The sequence below is a fragment of the Solenopsis invicta genome, chromosome 8 (genome assembly GCF_016802725.1).
Source record: "Solenopsis invicta isolate M01_SB chromosome 8, UNIL_Sinv_3.0, whole genome shotgun sequence".
NCBI classification, from domain to species: Eukaryota; Metazoa; Arthropoda; class Insecta; order Hymenoptera; family Formicidae; genus Solenopsis; species Solenopsis invicta.
In genome coordinates, this window is record NC_052671.1 from 23596675 (window position 1) to 23614731 (window position 18057).

The 18057-nt window shown below is 36.6% G+C and overlaps 1 pseudogene; it reads right to left on the bottom strand.

Annotated features, from left to right (window-relative positions):
- Nucleotides 1-709: 709 nt before the first annotated feature.
- Nucleotides 710-1746, bottom strand: LOC105207234 (annotated as a pseudogene).
- Nucleotides 1747-18057: the final 16311 nt, after the last annotated feature.

The following is an 18057-nucleotide window of genomic DNA, read 5'->3' on the forward strand; positions in this document are numbered from 1 at the left end:
AATAATCACAAAACTCAACTTTAATAAATAATCTTACATTTTATAACATTCTTTCTACTTTCAATCATATTTTTTAAGGATTTTATCCTTCATTACTTTTAATTTATATGATCCCGCATTGTAGAATTTTTGGAGATAATTAGTTGTATCTTATTTTCTATTAAATAAATAAAATTTTTTGATTATTATTTTAATTGTTTACAATTAATGTAAGCTATGTATATATAAGGTGATATTAAATAGACATATATAAGAACATAAAATTTATTTATATAACATGCTGGTATATATTTTAAGTCATGGCTTTAAGTGGGCGTCAAATAATTAATTAGTAATTTATTTATTTTTGTTATATTGCAAAAATAGAGTCAATCAGCCAATGAACTTACTGTACAAAAAAATATAGATTATACAAGTAATGATATATATATATATATATATATATATAACATAGTTTACATCACCACTTTATTGCGAGTGCTGTGTTCATTTTTTGTATTTCGTAATATCGTGTATTAAAATACGCGTAAACTTTGTACGTTCTTCTAACCAAGTTTTGTACAAATTCTGTACAACTGTATTTTCTTCAGAGATTTACTTAGCGGGAGTTTACGATACATATTTTCCAATGCCAATGCAAATTCTTGGGGTTGAATGTTTCCATCGGGTCTCACTTGCGCCCCGCCGTTTAGGCACCTAATAAAAGTAATTATATTAAATTTAATTATTTATTACATGCATCGTGTTAATACATTTTAAATAAAACAATTACTACACGGGCATGTTTCGACATGGTCGTAAACGCACTTGCCGTTTTTTATTTTTTGAACTATGTTCTGTATATTTCTGAAGCCATTAATAGCAAATTTTAATAACAATTGGTCATTTCTCTTCAATTCTGCTTCCTGGAAGTAGAGATTTCTAAGACTTTTAAAATCCACTGTGACATCTACATCGAAAAGATTCTTCGCTGCGTAACAAAAAGTGAAGTCTGAGTAACCATCTGATCCTGAGCCACTGTGACTGCATAATTTAGTTCCAATTTCTTCACTGTAGGAACGAAATGGTTATTTAATTTCACCTTCGTTTATTTTATTTAATACTAATTAACCGTCTTCATTCAGCATCTGTTCTAATTCAACTGAAAATTGATACTATAATTTATATTTAAATGTTAATTCTAAGGTTTAATATGGAAATATGAATATATGTATATATACTTGACGTTATGACAGAATCTACGTCTCTCGTTTTTCTCTGCTGATTGTAAAAATCTTTGGAAACTTCCAACTGTTTGTCATAGCAGGGCATTACAGTTACGTGATATATCTGTTCTATTGCAATAGACCCATAATTTTAGCTAAGTAGTACTTTACTAATGACCCCATAATTTGTTGAGGTGATTTTGTAACGCTTATACGTGGCAATATAAAATTTCCATGAGTTTTCTCAGCGTAACACACCCAACCTGATATAGAAACAAGAACATTATAAATTTTTAATTGATGATTGTTTTCATAAATATTTATTTTACCTGGACACAAAGAGGACAGCAATGGTAATTGATTTTTCGTGCCCTCCTTACTAGTCTTATAACGCTCAATAAATTCTTTGGCGGTGTCCAAATGGAAATTACATGCAGGCGAACGAGACGTTGATTGGCTCATGATGTAAGAAGAAAGGTGAAACAAGTAACCAGATGCGCAGTAGACCATACTCTAGACCAATCAGAAGTGGGTCCAAATTTTAAGATTCAATATGGCTACGGCTCCGGTACTGAGACGTATTTATACTTGTATTTATACGTGAATTGGAAATAATCGGTGAATCGGAGAAATTCAAAGCTATTAAAAAAGGAAGAACGTGAAGATAAAGTTGAGACTTTGTACATTAATGAAAATTGTGATAATTGTTATTTCAAATTTTTTAAACGTGGATTAGAAGAAATTTGGAAAATTATAAGAATGAGCTTATGTCTATGGCTAAATTGTTGTATTTCATGTTTATAACAACAGTGTTTATTGAAACAGTAATTTGTGTTAAAGATAATAAATTTCAAGTATTTTTACATTTTTATATTTATTTTTTTTAACAACATCTACAATTTAAGTACGTGTGACTACATATAATTGTTTCGTATTCAAATTGCGCGGATATATTTGGACCCAAATTTCATTGGCTCACCACATCGAGCCACGCCTCTTACCGCGCATCGAGCCGCCGACGATGCGCGTTGTTTCACCTTGTTTCTTACATCATGGGCTGCGTTCAGATTCCCCACCAGGGTGCACCCAGACATCATTCTATCCTTGTTTAACATTTGGTAAACACAAAGATAAAACGACATCACGGTGCACCCGGGTGAGGAATCTGAACGCAGCCATGGATTGGCTATCGAAATATTCTTCAGCCAACTTCTGCCGCGCGGCAAGCCTTGCCGCGTCCTGGGCTGCGTTCAGATTCTCCACCCGGTGAGTGATCTCTGGGTGACTGGGTAAATGGGCGGAGCTAATGAAAAGCTCCCTAGTGGTTTATGGAATCTGAACGCACTCTCAAACATTGGGTGTGTTTAGCAAATAACGCTGAGAAATAGTAACATAAATATCTCAGATTCAGAATAAATTACATAATAAATTAAGATAAACGATAAAGATAATACATAAATATTTTACTATGAATATTTTTATCAATATAGCTAAAGTAGATGAAAATTAAATGTTAGTAGAATAGGACGAATCAATTTAAACAATGAAAATAAATTTTTATTTTAACAAATTAGATGAAGATATATATTGCGCATATCATCTATTATATGTATAGGCTTGTTTTCTATTCCTGCACTAGACTGCACTGGAACGTTCCTTCTTGTTTTCACTAACTTTCAAATATATATCTATTTCACTTTAAGTGCACACTAATTATTGGAGTTCAGGAACAGAAAACAAACAGTATATTTTATTAGTATCAGAAAATATTTAATAATACTAAAAATCTTTAACATACTAACCTCAAATATAAATATTTATATAACGGTTTTGTGAGACTGTAGACCAAGAAACCTTACATTAATAGAATAAAAGATTAATATTTATTAATCTGTAATTACATAAACAGAATAATAAACAAAACGTTTAAACTTTACTTGGTTATTAACGTTTTTCTTTATTATATTTATATATTTTAATTTTTATTTACTATAATATTTTAAATTAAATTTATTTTTTTATTTTAAATTTGTTTTAAATATACGAGCTTTATCACAAATATATAGAAATTTTTATAGCGATACATTTTGGAACGCACCTTTACGTCACCCACCCGTTTCGCCCGGCTCAAGGACCAATGTGGTTTTTCCACTCTCTCGGGATAGACAAGAGTGATAAAGTGAACGACCCACCTAATGTCCGGTAGGGGCACTCTAAAGGAATCTGAACGCTCTTTAGGTGCCTGGGTGCACTCGGGTGGGGAATCTGAACGCAGCCCTTGGGCACGAGGCATTAGGCCCGTATTCATAGTCGGAACTTATTCTTAGGCCCAGTTTCACAACTTTGGGTTTAACCCGAGTTTAGTTGAACTACCGTCAAGTTTAACGCCACGGTTAAACTTCTATCGCGTTTCACAACCAGATTTTAACTCTAGGTTACGTAAACCTATAATCTATGCGAAGAAACTTCAACAGACTTATCTTTCTTCTAGAACAAGTAGTGTGATTGGTTGTTACCGAAAAGTAGGGAATGAGATATTACAGGTTCTATACACCAAGGCAAAAAATAATGAACAAATTTAAAAGTTTTAAAGTTTTCTTCTTACATGTTTTCAAATCAGTTTGAACTAAACAATTAAATTCAATTGTTACTGTAAAAATTTACACTTTATTAAGTACATTAAACATTGGAACACTAATTAGAAAAAAATTTCTCATAAAATAAAGAACAACAGATTAGAATAAAAGACAAAATTGAGTTTTGAAAAAAATAAATAAATCTAAAAGACAGCCACTCGAAATAAAAAAAAACTGTTCTTTGGAAAAACACATATATGGTCATCGTAATCATAGTATGTAATCTATAAGTACTAATTTAATAATATTACAAAACTATTTTTACTGTTCTGTTTTATGAGAAATTTTTTCTTTGATTTCTCTTAAGACTGCAGTAACAGATTCCTTGGTTAAGCGAAATCGAGCATAAAAATCAATGTCATCAAATTCTTCAAAATATGACGGTCGTCTTCTAATTATTCTCGGGCGTCGATTTATTATTTGCACAAAATCTTCATCGTCAGATGACGATAACATATATTCCAGAGCCATATCTTGCAACATAACCTTTTTACAATTTCGTGGAGATATCAGCCATGAAGTACAATACTCGAAAGATTATTGAAAGCAGTGGCGCTGCAGTATTAAACCTCGGTTATCTACTTTAAACGCCCGAATTTCGCCGTTCAACTTTAACCGCAGTTTAACAACGTTAACCGAGGTTTAAGACAGTTGTGGAACACAATATTTACCGTAAACCAAGTTTAAAGGTTTAAACTCCGGTTAAACTAAGTTGTGAAACTGGCCCTTAAGATCACCTTAAGTTTAATCTTAAGGTGCCCTCTAGATTCATAGTCGAAAAACAAGCCAGGATTTAAGCAAATGCTCAAGGCTTACCTTGTTCAAGATGATCTTATTTGAGAATGTCTTAATGTGATTCATAAACACATCTAAGCATGTGCTTAAGGCTACCTTGTTAGTCATTAATTCATAGTCATTTAAGACTGTCTTATTTCACGCACACATTTATAAATAAGACGATCTTCGCGAAGACGTGTCCGAGGACGTATTAAGCAAGGCTTTTGGAGGTTAAGTGGTTCGCGTGCTCCGGTCATAGGCCTAGTTTACATCGAGCACTTGATACGCGTACTAACTCGTAACTTTCTATTAATTTATCTTACTGTCGACAATACGTGTATACATAATACATATATTTAATTATCTTGATTCATATTATACCAACTTAATATACTATTTTTTAAATTTATTGCCGAAATCAAAACAATTTAATAGAAAATTACTAGTTAGTACGCGTATCAAGTGCTCGGTGTAAACAAGGGCCTAGTTTACACCGAGCACTTGATACGCGTACTAACTCGTAACTTTCTATTAAATTATCTTACTTTCGACGATGCATGTATACATGATACATATATTTAATTATCTCGATTTATATTGTACCAGCTTAGTATATTATTCTTCAAATTTATTGCCGAAATTAAAATAATTTAATAGAAAATTACTAGTTAGTACGTGTATCAAGTACTCGGTGTAAACTAGGCCAAGGTCATACTTTTAATTCTTTTAATTCTGAAGTAAAATCTTTTAAATTCTTTTAATCTGAAGTAAAATCTGTAGTGATAATAAAAAAGTTCTGCATTCTTAAGGCTGGTTTGTAATTACTTAAAGTAGGTTTATAATAGCCGTAACCGTAAGAAATTGACCAATAGTTGATGTAAGATATTGACCATCATAGTTAATTTATAAGAAAATAATCGACGATTAACCAATTTCTTACGGTTACGGTTATTATAAACTTTAAGTGTAGTATTAAATTTTAAACTATTAATATCAATAATGACACAAATCAGAAAAAACTGTTCTGCATGTGGTACATTGCATTACAACAATAAATTTATTTTTCAGAAGGACGAAGGATTTTTCATGTGAACATAAGCAGATATATATATATATATATATATATATATATATATATATATATATATATATATATTTATACAGCTCAGTTAGTCAGCTAGTCGCTGAATTGTCATCATCACCTTGGTTTATCTTGAGCACCTACTCATGCAGAAATAATATCGGCTAACTAGAAACGAATTGTGCTGGAGACTATTTTATTGGCAATTTTATCAGGCAGTGTAAAATGTGGATCACTCGCAAAAACTGAGAGACATCACGGTGAAAGACGAATGTAAATATGCTTATCAGAAGGATTTCTTTGTGCTCGAGCGAAATACTCTAGGCCATCCCTGGTATATTTGCAATATTTAATATTAATTAATAATACTTAACAATTACCTGCCGATTCCGTTAGCTCTTCAGTTCAAATGAAATTAAAATCATAGCTTAATAATATATAAAATAGTATTACAGTATACAAAAATTACTTAAATGCAACGTTCCTATTGGAGGAGTCCTAGGGAATATTACGAAAATAGCCAAACGGTAAATAAGTACAATCTTAAGATCATCTTCGCCAAGTCGATGTCAACTCAAATAAGAATTACTTGAGCAAAATTTTCTTCGCGAAGGTCACCTTATTTGGCGACTATGAATTCTTATGACTTAAGACGATCTTGATTGAATAAGATGGTCTTGGCCAAGACGATCTTAAGCGCTGCCTTGAGCTTGGACTATGAATACGACCCTCTATCTCTCTCTTAATGGCGCTAGTATGTATATACATATATACAACAAAGACAAGAATATAAGTCCTATCTTCTCTCTCTTTCTAACGGGGGGACATTTCCACTTATAGCGTTTTTCATTGGGAAAACTAGTGCGCACTGAATGTGCACTTGCTACAGGTAATTGGGCGTTTCCGTTGGCACCGTCATTGCGCAAACCAAAACGTCCAATTGCCAGCGGCAAGTGCACACTCAGTGCGCACTAGTTTTCCCAATGAAAAACGTTATTACAGATTTGTTTATGGCTCCTCTACTCTATATATAATATCTCTATGTGCAACACACATTGGGTGCATCCAGATGCGCGACCGCTCACTGAGAGCGTAAGTAGCAATTAAAGACGATTGGTTCTTACCTTTGGATCCAGCCAATAATCTTTAATTGCTACTTTCAGTGAGCAATTGCGCATCTGGATACACCCATTGGGTGCTTTCCAACTACGTCACAAGTTCACACTGTGTAAAGCCCAAATCACACTAGAGGTGATCGGGTGACACCTTTTGGACACAGCACGATTGGACACCACCACTCACAGCGCTTGACCAGTGGAAAAACTCTAGGCATCGGCCGCCATGAGTGGTGGTGTTCAATCGTGCGGTGTCCAATCGTGCGCACCCCGAGGTGATCGATCATGAAACTTTTTCCCTAGAGCGGAAACGTGAAAAGTGAAAATCTTTACCATTGAAGTTAATAGAGAAATTTTTTACTTTTCACGTTTCCGCCTTAGGAAAAAAGTTTCATGATCGACCCCGAGATTAGGTGCTATCCAGCTACGACACAAGTCGACACTGACCTAGTTTACACCGAGCACTTGATACGCGTACTAACTCGTAACTTTCTATTAAATTATCTTACTTTCGACGATGCATGTATACATGATACATATATTTAATTATCTCGATTTATATTGTATGTACCAGCTTAGTATATTATTCTTTAAATTTATTGCCGAAATTAAGATAATTTAATAGAAAATTACTAGTTAGTACGTGTATCAAGTACTCGGTGTAAACTAGGCCACTGTGTGCGGCAAAGCCGCTCCCCCCCTTGGAGCATTTACTTTCCGCATCTTAATTTGACATGTGTATTTGTGTGTGCGTGCGTATGCTACATATGGCGAATTGACGGGTATCCTAACCTGTATAATCGCCAACTTTAACGCTTGATATCTTGGTTCGCGAGGCAGAGCGTCACTTTTTTCTGCGAAATTCGTTAGTTTCATGTAAAAACGCATCGAATGAGCTACTTAAAAAAAGAAGAACGTGAAGGTAAGGTTGAGACTTTGTACATTAATGAAAATTGTGATAATTGTTATTTCAAATTTTTTAAACTTGAATCAGAAGAAATTTGAAAAGTTATAAGAATGAGCTTATGTGTATGGCTAAATTGTTGTATTTCATGTTTACAACAACAGTATTTATTGCAACAGTGATTTGTGTTAAAGATAATAAATTTCAAGTTTTTTTACATTTTTATATTTATTTTTTTTTTAAACTTCTACATTTTAAGTACGTGTGACTACATATGATTGTTTCGTATTTAAATTGTGCGGATATATTTGAACCCAAATTTCATTGGCGCATCACATCGAGCCGCCGACGATGCGCGTTGTTTCACCTTGTTTTTTACATCATAGGCCCGTATTCATAGTCGTGACTTATTTTCTTAAGTACGGTCTTAAGTACGGTCTTAAGTTGCCCTCTAGATTCATAGTCATGAATCAAGCAAATGTTTGAGTAAAATCTCAAGTCAAGACTTGTCTAAGACGATCTTGTTTGGAAACGTCTTCTTCGGTCTTAACATGATTCATAGAGAGATCTTATTCGAAATAAGAACATACTTAAGACTATCTTATTAGTCATGAATTCATAGACCTACTTTACACCGAACACTTGACAAGCATACTAACAAGTAACTTTCTATTAAATTGTCTTAATTTTGACAATACGTGTAAATGATACGTGATATCTATAGGGGCACGATTGGACACCGTACGATTGGACACCACCACTCACAGCGGCCGATACCTAGAGTTTTTCCGTTGGTTTGGTTAGATAAGTCAAGATGATTGGTTGGTGTCCAATCGTGCTGTGTCCAAAAGAGTGTCACCCATATCTATATTGGGTGTACACCCAAGGACTTTGATTCTGTCCATGGTGAAATTTTTCAAACTGAAAAGTCGCTATCTTTCTTGGGTGTACACCCAAGGACTTTGATTCTGTCCATGGGGAAATTTTCTAAACTGAGAAGTCACCACTTTCTACATACTCGCAGTTCATGATTAATGAAACGACTAGAGCTTATTGGTTGTTACGTTAATCATAAACTGTAAATATGTAGAAAAATAGCGTCTTCTTAGTTTGGAAAATTTCCCCATGGACAGAATCAAAGTCCTTGGGTGTACACCCAGCGACTTTGAATCTGTCCATGGGGAAATTTTCCAAACTGAGAAGTCGCTATCTTTCTACATACTTACAGTTCATGATTAACGTAACGACCAATAAGCTCTAGTCGTTTCATTAATCATAAACTGCGAGTATGTAGAAAGTGGTGACTTCTCAGTTTGAAAAATTTCCCCATGAACAGAATCAAAGTCCTTGGGTGTACCAGCTTAATATAGTATTCATTAAATTTATTACCAAAATTAAGATAATTGAATAGAAAGTTACTAAATATTACGCGTATCAAGTATTCGGTGTAAACAAATCCTATAAAACTAAACTGCGTTCCAACAAGTACTTTACACGATATAACACAGTGTAACACAAGGCTTGTTTTCTATTCCTGCACTAGACTGCAATGGAACGTTCCTTCTTGCTTTCACTAACTTTCAAATATATATCTATTTTATTTTAAGTGCACACTAATTCAGGGAGTTCAGGAACAGGGGGTTGATCATGAAACTTTTTCCCTAGGGCAAAAACGTGAAAAGTAAAAATCTTTACCATTGAAGTTAATGGAGAAATCTTTCTCTTTTCACGTTTCCGCCTTAGGGAAAAAGTTTCATGATCGACCCCCAGAAAACAAACGGACAGTGTGTTCTAGCTGGAAAACGGCCTTAGCTTTTTGTCGTGTCAAGCAGTGTAACACTGGTCTAGTTTCCACCAATACGCTCAATTCGGTTCCACTTTGGTACAGGGCACGTATTACGCATTTGTTTGGAATTGATTCCGATCGGAATTATTCCGTTTCTCACTAAATTTCTATTGTGTTTTCTAGGGAAAACGGAATAATTCCGATCGGAATTGATTCCGAACAAATGCATAATAAAACGTGCCCAGGTCAAGTTTAGTGTTCTGTTTCCACTAGAAGTGAAGTAGAAGTAAAGATGATTGATATTTCAGGCCAACTTAACTGTATAGTATATATATATATATATATATATATGTGTGTATGTATGGGAAGGTACCGATAGCGCACAGTACTATTGCACACAGCCAATCACAGCGGCTGGTGCCTAGTGATATTCTTCTGTTCAAGCGCTATGAGTGGTTGTGAGTGGCTTGTGTGCAATAGTACTGTGCGCTATCGGTACCTTCCCGTCATGTTATAGGGTTTTTAACTACACCCAGTGTGTTTAATTCTGTCCATGGGGCAATTTTCTAAACTAAGAAGTCACCACTTTCTACTTACTCGCCGTTTATGATTAAAGTAACGATTAGAGCTTATTGGCTTAGAACATATAGACCTAATTTACACCGAACACTTGACACGCATACTAACAAGTAACTTTCTATTAAATTATCTCAATTTTGACAATACGTGTAAATGTATACGTGATATCTATATTTAATTAATTATCTTGATTTATATTGTACCAGCTTAATATACTATTTATTAAATTTATTACCGAAATTAAGATAATTGAATAAAAAGTTACTAAATATTACGCGTATCAAGTATTCGGTGTAGAGTCCTATATAAAGAGAGAAGCGACATCGAACCCCCACCACAACCTTCAGTATCCAATTGAGTCCTCCACCGCCATTTTGGGACCGCTCTAACGTCATCAAACACCATTCGTATTATTCTGCAACAGCTGTGTTCACAATATGGCTGCTCGCTTAGCCAATCAAGTATCAATCAGATTACCAATCAGAGCTTCGGACATCAATGTCGCTTCTCTCTTTATATAGGACTCTAATTCGGTGTAAACAAAGCCATAGGCCTAGTTTACACCGAGCACTTGATACGCGTACTAACTCGTAACTTTCTATTAATTTATCTTACTGTCGACAATGCGTGTATACATAATACATATATTTAATTATCTTGATTCATATTGTACCAACTTAATATACTATTTTTTAAATTTATTGCCGAAATTAAAGCTCAATGCACACAGGACGCGTCAACGCGTTACGCGTGTCGAATAGCCAATCATTTTTTCGTTTTTATGACAAGAAATAAGAAAGCAAAAGAATGATTGGCTATTCTCCATGCGTAACGCGTCGACGCGTCCTGTTTGCATTGAGCCTAAGATAATTTAATAGAAAATTACTAGTTAGTACGCGTATCAAGTGCTCGGTGTAAACAAGGTTATTGACATGGAAGCAGAATAGCAGACTAAAATGTGTCCGGAGGAAGTAAGAAAAAAAATCATAGTTGCCTCTCTCTTGTGAGTAACTGCTCGAAAATGCGCATGCGCGCAAATTTGACACATACATACATCGTAAAATGTAGATGTATGTAGATACTTTTGTCTTTTTTATTACATAAAATGCAATATAAGCCCATTGTTTAACTTTTGACAGTTCGCGAAAGAGTACGTTTAACAACTTTGGAACCTTAAAGAATCCTAACCTATTTTCATGGATAAAACCGGCCAACCAAACGCAAGCCACACATGCGCACTGTTAAGCAGTTACTCACAAGAGAGAGAGGCAACTATGATTTTTTTTCTCACTTCCTCTGGACATATTTTTCTTTCGAGAACAATAGGCATTCTTCTTCCATGTCTATATGTTCTAAGCTTATTGGTCGTTACGGAAACGCCCAATTACCTGTGCAGTAAGTGCACATTCAGTGCGCACTAGTTTTCTCAATGAAAAACGCTATATGAGAAATGAAAGCTCTGTGCTTAACATGGAAAACAAAAAGCAAAACACTGCCATCTGATGGTGAAGTGGGAAATTAAATGAACTGTAAAAGGGAGTAAGGGGGTCTTTAGGAGAGAGAACATAGTATCCAACACGGAGTGTTCCAACAGTTAGGCCGATATTATACGTGTCGTACGACAAATTTTTTATGTATGTTAATTGGCTGTAGGATAGAAAATTTCTAGAGACTCAAGAAATTTTCTATTCTGCAGGAAATCAACACGTTTAAAACATTTGTCGTACGACACGTGTAATAGCACCCTTACCCATTGGTCTAGTTTCCACCGAGGCATTAATCCCATTGAACTATACTCTAACTGGAATGGGCTGCCATATAACGTTCGTAAGCGGAAAACGTGATAGAAATAGCATAATGCGAGGAGCCACCTCTCTTTTTCTAAGCGTTCTCTGCGCATGCTTCAGCATTCATCTTACATTCCTACTCAAAAGTTAAATTTCTTCTTTGTTTTCATGTTGATACAGCATGTAACGGAATTTGTGGAAACGAGGAAGAAATTAACTTTTACTTAAAAGGTTACTTAAATACTTAAAAAAATATAATACAATTTTACTTTTGTTTTATTTATGTATGTCACTCAAGTCGCTCGTTTATCTATTCTCATGTGCTGGTACTGCAAAACTTTCTAACGTGACTGTGCTGACAAAGAGAGGTGGCCCTTCGAAATGGCTCTCTCTCTCGTCACGTTTTCTGGCGGCTAGTGCCTATTCCAGTTAGAGTATAGTTCAATGATTAATCCGCATCCAATCCGGTGTAGAACCAAATTGAAGTCGATGGAAACATATCGGATTGAGCTCAGGGCACGTATTACGCATTTGTTCGGAATTGATTCCGATCGGAATTATTCCGTTTCTCACTAAATTTCTATTGTGTTTTCTAGGGAAAACGGAATAATTCCGATCGGAATTGATTCCGAACAAATGCATAATACGTGCCCAGTTCACTCTCACTTTGATCCACAAATTCTAGTGGAGTGGCAGCAAATTGAACCCGGTGGAAACGGTTGTAACTAGTTAAAACTGAGTTGTGCCAACCTGTATTTATCTAATTCCATGTGTGCGAGTGCTGGGTGCTGTAAAAAAGTCCAAAGAGGTTAGAAATCACATATTTTGGCTATGTTCCGATATTAACTGCCAGTACTGAAAATGTATAGTATATGTGACGTGAACTATAAATTTTCAGTACTGCCAGTAAAAACGGAACACAGCCAATCATATAACAGGAAGGTACCGATAGCGCACAGTACTATTGCACACAAGCCACTCACAACCACTCATAGCGCTTGAACAGAAGAATATCACTAGGCACCAGCCGCTGTGATTGGCTGTGTGCAATAGTACTATGCGCTATCGGTACCTTCCCCCCCCCTGCCAAAGAGGCAGGGGGATTATTATTCATCGTTACTTGTGCTCAGGTGTAACTACGAGATCACTATACGTGCACAAATAGAGTCAAAGCAAAGGTCGAACGGCTCAAGAGACTGAAAAGCCACAGAAAGCTCGAAAAAGATCAAAAATTTTCGCAAAACAACTACGTCGCAGAGGAAGGGAAGGTACCGATAGCGCATAGTACTATTGCACACAGCCAATCACAGCGGCTGGTGCCTAGTGATATTCTTCTGTTCAAGCGCTATGAGTGGTTGTGAGTGGCTTGTGTGCAATAGTACTGTGAATCGGTACCTTCCCGCAGGGGGCGGCGGTACACGGCGATGCACGCCGTTTGCACCCTGAGGTACCTGTTCGTCCCCCCGATCCTTCTTCCTTTCCCGCCCTCCCCCCTAGCCATTCCATTCTCACATCTTCTAATTTTGGCGTTCCGGCCGACCAATTTAACGATTTTGAGTCTGAATAGCAACACTAACCTCAGCTCTGAAACAATTGACAATCCAAAAATCTTTCAGGCGAATACCCTCTTATCTCAAGACGTAATTTCATCCATCGCTAATAAGAACTTCGATGACCAAGGACATACTGTATCAAACATTGGCACTTCAGACAATAGCACAAAAACTACTGCCTCAGAGTATACTAATGTACACCCAAGGACTTTTGATTCTGTCCATGGGGAAATTTTTCAAACTGAGAAGTCGCTATCTTTCTACATATTTACAGTTCATGATTAACGTAACGACCAATAAGCTCTAGTCGTTTCATTAATCATAAACTGCAAGTATATAGAAAGTGGTGACTTCTCAGTTTGGAAAATTTCCCCATGGACAGAATCAAAGTCCTTGGGTGTACCTATGGAAATTGAACCGAACAAAAGTATCCGTAAAAGAGCCTCAGAGGACTCGCCGGCACAGCCTCAATCTACTAAGGTGAGCAAATTTCACAAAACCAAAACAGATTCCGTCAAGAAGAACAGCCTGCCTACAAACAGCACATTCCAGCACATTCCAGTTCAATTCTAAATCATACTCGCTCGCTTACACCCACGCTGGATAACAATGACGAGAATTCCAATTGCAATCCTTCTCCCTCCTCGGATGGCTCTAGTTCTTCTCCTTATAAATACTCTCACAAAGACAATCCTCCTTATACGGTATACGTCTACAGTGTTGATAATTCCAAGTTTGAGTCCACACACCCTCTCCACATTAGCTGCATTATTTCCAATATTGTATCTAAAGATATCCTTGAAATTAAAAACATAGGTAGAAGCAAGGTCATGGTGGAATTTAGCTCAGCCTGTTTCGCTAACAATTTAGTTTCTTCTCAGACATTAAACGCACATGGCTTACGCGCCTTTATCCCCACCTTCCGCACCATGCGCACAGGCATCATTAGAAACATTCCACCCAGCATTAGTGTAGAATCTATCTAATGGCTCTGGCAGACCAGCGCGATTTGCGACACGCGACGCGCGATTATCCAATAGGCGTACGTTTTTTCAAAAAATTGTAAACGCCTATTGGATAATCGCGCGTCGCATGTCGCAAATCGCGCTGGTCTGTCAGAGCCATAAGTCGATTGAAGCTCATCCTTTACAAATCATCGAAGTCAAAAGACTACAAAAAAAAGCCACTGTTGATGGCACCACTAACCTTGTTCCTTCTTCTCTAATCACCGTTAAATTCAAGGGCCAAATTCTTCCTAAATTTATCTATATCTTCAAAACTAGGCACGAGGTTAATCCCTTCATTCCCAATCCCCGTACTTGTTACAAATGGGGTGCGCACGATTGGACACCGCACGATTGGACACCACCACTCACAGCGGCCGATATCTAGAGTTTTTCCGTTGGTTTGGTTAGATAAGTCAAGATGATTGGTTGGTGTCCAATCGTAATGTGTCCAAAAGAGTGTCACCCGTTACAAATGCTATAGAATCGGGCACATTAAACCTGTTTGTAGAGGATCCGAAAGATGTCCAAACTGCGGCTGTGACAAACATAAAGACGAAGAGAATTGCCCCATGTCAGATAAGCCTCCTACCTGCATAAATTGCAAAGGCAACCACATTGCCACCTCGGGGTGCGCACGATTGGACACCGCACGATTGGACAGCACCACTCACAGCGGCCGATGCCTAGAGTTTTTCCGTTGATTTGGTTAGATAAGTCAAGATGATTGGTTGGTGTCCAATCGTGCTGTGTCCAAAAGAGTGTCACCCGCCACCTCTCCCGACTGTCCGATCTTTTTTAGACACAAACAAATCCTCTCTCTAGCAGCATTCGAAAACATACCTCTCTTTGAGGCTAGAAAAATCATTCGTTCTAACACTCCGATCAGTGTTACTCACTCTTGTTCCTCGGACCTCTCTAGTGACCCTAGAGTGGATTATAAAAACTTTCCTCGCCTAAACAATAAACAACCTAAAAATTCCTACATCTATCTTACACTGACGCTCTCCCGTCGTCTTTCTATAGCAACAACAAATACGAAACCTTAAATAATATAAATTCCTATGGCTTTTTCGAGTCGTCACGTCAGTCTTCCTCGGATCCTTACGCAAATGCTGTATCTCACCAAAAGCACACTCGCTTGAATTCTAATGAGTGCGCTCCTTCTCATCTTCCTACAAGCAATAATGGTTCTAACCAGTGTCGTGGTGGTCCTTCGCTACCACGCGGTTCCACCCAGACCAGACAACAAACAGACTTTCACAAAGAATTCCTCCTTTACCCAAACGGTCGCTCCTCCTTTCCTTCTAGAAATGGTGTTGTATTTGAACAATATAACACTGGTCCGACCCCCTCTCGTAGAAATCCCTTTAATCCTGTCGACTCATCATTTAACTCCGTTAACCCCAATAACTTTATTGATAATCTAAGTAAATTTTTCATAAATGATCTCTTGCCTTTATTACTCAAAAAAGATTTTACAGCAATTATTGATGCCTCACTTAACTTTCTGTCTGCTCATATCAACACGAATAACATTGTTTGCTTAATAAAAAACCTTTTTAATTGCAAATTTAACGACACTGACACTTTTAATACTGATGTCCCCTTAAATCAATATTCGGAAAGCTTACCAACTTCCCAGTCGAACAGGAATAGCCCAGGCCGTTCATCACCTACACCCAAGGACTTTGATTCTGTCCATGGGAAAATTTTCCAAACTGAGAAGTCACCACTTTCTACATACTTGCAGCTCATGATTAATAAAATGACTAGAGCTTATTGGTCGTTACGTTAATCAAGAACTGTAAGTATGTAGAAAGATAGCGACTTCTCAGTTTGGAAAATTTCCCCATGGACAAAATCAAAGTCCTTGGGTGTACATTAATCCTTCCTAAACTCATCAATACTAATCTTTCCTCTTAAATTTATCAACTTTTCTAAATTTAAACTTTACTTCCACATATTATTAACTATTCACCTCTCAAACTTAAACATCCCTGATTATTCTTACTTTAATAACACTATGAATTCCAATTCCCCCTCCCCTTCCTTTCACAAAAATAACTCTCGCAATCCCTCAAATAAAACATTTAACATATTGCAATGGAACTGCCAAGGCTTTCGCAGTAAAATTCCCACTTTACAGTCTGTAGCTTGTAATTACGAAATTATTTGTATCCAAGAATCCATTTTGTATGAAAACAATTCCTTCCATTTGAAAGGATTTCAGACCATTAGAAAAGACATTGACACTCATAACAAACGCGGATTGTGCACACTCGTGCGCAATGACATTTCATATTCCAATATCAATCTCGAACACATCGCGGATCCTTCTATCGAAATTCTAGGTATTAAAATTAAAGTTAACAACACCCAATGCCTTATTGTTAATTTGTATCGCCATCCTGGTAGACGTACACCTTTCTCAGTATTTAACAAGATACTAGAACTCCAAGATAAATTTCAACTAGTACTTTTAGTGGGCGACTTCAACTGTCATCATTCCTACTGGAATAACTCATATGATGATGGTCCAGGCAAATTATTGGCTAAGGCTATTGATCAACATAACTACGTTATTCTTAACGACAAAAATCCTACTCTTTTACTTCCTTCTGGTCATAGAGACTCGACCATTGATCTTTCCCTCTCCTCTCATAAATTAGCCTCCTTATGCCTTTCCAAGACCTCGAATAACTCCTGGGGCAGTGATCATTTTCCTGTAACTACTCAAATTAACGGCACGTTATCAAAGCAGAAAAAATTCATTTATAAGTGGTCCCTCTCTCGCGGTCAATTGAACGCCTTTGGAGCCCTCTGTCTTAACAACCCAGTTTCCTATGAGAACCTCTCCGGTGCCAATGCTTGCGAAAAATATGATAGCTTTATCACACATATCACGAATTTAATATTCAATTTTATCCCAGAACATCAGAGATTTCCTAAATCCGCTACATCTAAACCTTCTAAAGGTGCTCCTCCTTGGTGGAATGTTGATTGCCAGAAAGCTGTTGACTCTAGAAGAGAGACCACTGCCATATACAAACGCTTTCCCACATTGGAAAATTACAGACTTTTTATTCAAGCCAAAAGATCGTGTTCTAAAATTCTTAAAAAACAAAAAAGAAACAGCTGGAAGAACCTTTGTAAATCTTTCAACTCTAAGACCCCTTCGGCAGAACTTTGGTTACTGATAAAACTTTTTACAAAACGCAATCTAGCTCAATCTTTACATCAACAAGACTCGTCAGTAGTGGTCAGGTCACAGCTGGAATGTGTTGATAAACTGTGTCCACCCTCGTGCTTACTCGACCTTCAAGCACTACGTACCATATCCTCTTATTTTATAAAACATCATCCTAATACTAATTCAGATGAAAATCACACCAAAAGTTATAACTTGCTGAACTCTGATATTTCTATTTTGGATATCGTTTCTGTCTTACAAAACATGAAGACTCATTCCGCTCCGGGCCTTGACCAATTTACATACAACATGATTAAAGCTCTTCCTGACTGCTTCCTTTCCACTCTGGCGGATCTCTACAATGCTATCATAATGGAAGGTTCCTTCCCAGAACAGTGGTCTTACTCACTGGTAGTTCTAATCCCTAAGCCTCAAGG